Raw genomic sequence first — 3,726 nt, 5'->3', positions numbered from 1 at the left:
TTGCCTCATTGCCTCATAAATCTTTGCTTGGAGCTTCACATCAAGCAAAGATTTGTTCAGCACTACAGCCAGTTCAAGTACTGCATGAAATCTGAGTGGCAGTCACCTTCTCCATTCACCAGGGAGCAACCGCAGTCTGAGTAACCCAGTCCACCCATCACCAAACAAGACAATCTCTGGTACAATCCTCTCAGTCTGGATTCCATAAAGGACACCTTTCCCTGGAGAAGTGAGTCTGCAACCTTTTCCTCAAATTCTAAACCTAGGATTCAAATTTCCCACTGAGCCTGAACTAACCGCAGTGTCTTCCCCACACCTTCCAGTTCCCGTTGAGCAGTGTTCAACACTGGAGCAACACTGGACTTCTACTCTGGACAGCACTGGTTTCATCACATTTTTCCTAAATAAACCTGTTTAAACTTTTCCCTGGTCTCTGTTTGGTCTTCTACATCTTGGGGTCAGACCTTTAATATATCATGACAGCAATTTATTTTATTTTAACTTTCCATTCCAGCTATGTATGTTATGGCTTGGAAATCTACATGTCTAAAAGTCCAGTCCAAAGTCCTAGCTCTAAATTTGAGGAAATGTAGAAATTTAAATCAGAAATGTATCAAAAAATACTCATGAACTGTACAAACAGCTGCATAAACTAAAAGACTCTTTCAAAACTTTAAATATTGATTTAACTCAGTTTACTCAAGTAAAACTAAAAAGGTTTATACATTGTACTTAAGTACAAAAGTGAAATGAAGTTTTTTTCTTAAATGACACAAAATTCCTTTTAAAAACTTTATTTAAAAAAAATGCTGTATGGAAAAAAATAGGTTAATTTTTCTCTCGCTCATTGTGTTGGTAGAGGGAAATAAAAACTCTGTCTTGGTCTAGGTTTGTTCCATTTTGAAAGTTTTGACTGCGTAATATAGATTGAAATCAGATGTCATATGTAAATCCAATAAGTTAGTAAGACATGGGTAAAAACAAACTCAGAAAGCTTTTAACTTTACTGATAGGCCTCAGAGAGTAAGTCTGTACTCCTAATTAAACATGCAAATCATTTTTCCACATCTCAGATTTTAGGCATTTGGTTTGGAGCTCAAGTATTAAAAGTTCCTACTGGTTTCCCTCTGTAACTCTGGGGCCATCTCCATGCAGTTTCATAATATGTCCAGACTATCAGCATTTAAGTAGGATGCGAAAAAAACGTCAATGTATCTTTATGTATCAAATTATGAATATGTGGGATAATCTAAACTTTGTTCAACTTAAAACTGTCGCAGATGAATTAAACTGCTGATCCCACACTATTCCATTCGATGGAAAAATGGAAATGCCCCTCTGACATTTATATGCATCTTATGCTTGAAACACTAGGAATGATTAACTTTCTCATAAAACTGTAAAATCGCAGAAGAAACAGTTTCAATAATATTACCTAACTATCTAAATTAAGGTTTAATATATATATAAAAAAAACATTTATAATATTTCTTACTATTACAATGACCTCAAAAGAGTTCAGTGAGGAAAAAATATGACTATCTTCTTGAATTCATGGCTGTATCATTCAGTAAATAGAAGTATATGGTTTGCTGATTTGGTTATTCAATCTCATTTTCCAACCTTCCATTTCAGATGCAGAGGCTACATGTATGTTTGGTACAGTTTAAAAATAATCTTAAATGTTAAAAAGTAGTCCAAACTCACAAGCTGAGGAAGACAATGTAGAAATTAAAATATCTCACCTTGTATTTAAAGTCCCAGAAGTCTTTTTTTAAATTATTATTTATGAAAATTGTGAGCCTGGTAAATTTTGTCATCACTTGAGACCATATCACCCTTGTTTAAAATGTTGGACTCTCAGTGTGCTATAAAAACAGGAACTTATCTAACAAATGAGGAACCAACACAAACTTGCAGGTATATGACAATATGAAATTTCCCTAGCAATATCCATTAACGACCTCTCTAATTTGACTTTGTTATCTTGCACATACGTCTAACGTCAGTTACTTATCAACCTGTGCAAATGTTTTACATCCGTCAGACAGATGCTGATATGTTATACACAAATAAGGATTACCTATTAGTCATTATCAAAAGTCAGCATATTTATTTACATAAAAAAACATTTTGTTTTATGGAAATGCTTTTTACTTTCTCAAGATTTTTTTCACTGGAGATTTAGCATACTCTAAAACAACAACCAGTGCACACAATGGCAATTACGGACTGACTTCGAAAACATGAAATTGTAGCACCTAGCTACTATTCCTTTATTTCTCATGAGGTCAACAGTAAGAACTCTATCTTTGACAGAAGATGTTGTCCATTCTGCTCTACTGGACAGTTTTCAGAGCCTGAATTCACTTACATGTGGTATATGTGAAACAATCACATATGATTTTGGTTAATTTCTGTGAGGTGACCTTAGCTTATACATTGAATGTAAATGATCTAAGAAGGATAGGAGGAACCTTCGTAGAAAAAACAAAATAGGAATGTTAAATGTGCTTAAGGATATTTTAGATCTTTTACTCTATTCTTCGTCGGGGCATGCTCCTAATGAGACGATGGATGGCGTCCTGGGGTATCTCCTCCCAGATCTGGACCAGAGCATCACTGAGCTTCTGGACAGACTGAGGTGCAACCTGGTGGCGTCGGATGGATGGAAACATAATGTCCCAGAGGTGTTCTATTGGATTTAGGTCAGACGAGCGTGGGGGGCCAATCAGTGGTATCAATTCCTTCATCCTCCAGGAACTGCCAGCATACCCTCGCCACATGAGGCCATAATGGGAGTCAGGGTGCCGTTGTCTAGCTTGTATAGGCTTGTGCGTCCCTCCATGGATATACCTCCCAAGGCCATCACTGACCCACCACCAAACCGGTCATGCTGAACGATGTTACAGGCAGCATAACTTTCTCCACAGCTTCTCCAGACCCTTTCACGTCTGTCACATGTGCTCAGGGTGAACCTGCTCTCATCTGTGAAAAGCACAGGGCGCCAGTGGCGGACTTGTCAATACCGGTGTTCTGTGGCAAATGACAATCGAGCTCCACGGTTTCTGTTTCTGATTGTTTGGTCAGAGACATTCACACCAGTTGCCTGCTGCATGTCATTTTGTAGGGCTCTGGCAGTGCTCCTCCTGCCCCTTGCTTATACCCATCAAAAATCAAAAATTGTCTACAAAAGTTATATGGGAAAAAAAAAGGTTAATTTCCCCCCTTTGCTCCCTTTGTATTCCTCTATTTCTGCTCCAAGTTAGAACATTCTAACAAGATCAAATAGTTTAAAATTAACAGCAGAGATGCATAAGCAGTACAGGACCATTTAGATCACTGGACATCTGTTTTCAGCATTTAAACATCAATCCATCCAAGCATCCATTGTCTCCCGCTTAGTCCTTCTCAGGGTCGCCGTTGGGCCTGTGCCTGGCTCTGTTCGAAAACCTAGGACGCATCCTTAGAAGACCGGATTCGAAGGCCGATTACGTCATAGCGGGGCGCCGAGGTCTGGTCGGATTCCAAGAGTCCTCGTTATGCGGCCTTAAAATGCGTCCTTCTTTTTGCCCGATTTGAAGGACGGGTCTGATGTATCCTCGGTATCCTTGGTTTACCCAGGATTCATTGCAAGACCAAGCAAGCTGTGATCAAAGTAAAGATTACTTGGCGCCGTACAGTGGTGAAAATTGGAAGTTCAGCTTAATATAATCCAGTCTGTGA

This window comes from Cyprinodon variegatus, unplaced genomic scaffold, assembly GCF_000732505.1.
Source record: "Cyprinodon variegatus isolate N-32 unplaced genomic scaffold, C_variegatus-1.0 Scaffold66, whole genome shotgun sequence".
In the NCBI taxonomy this organism is placed as follows: domain Eukaryota; kingdom Metazoa; phylum Chordata; class Actinopteri; order Cyprinodontiformes; family Cyprinodontidae; genus Cyprinodon; species Cyprinodon variegatus.
This window is presented reverse-complemented; position numbering follows the sequence as displayed.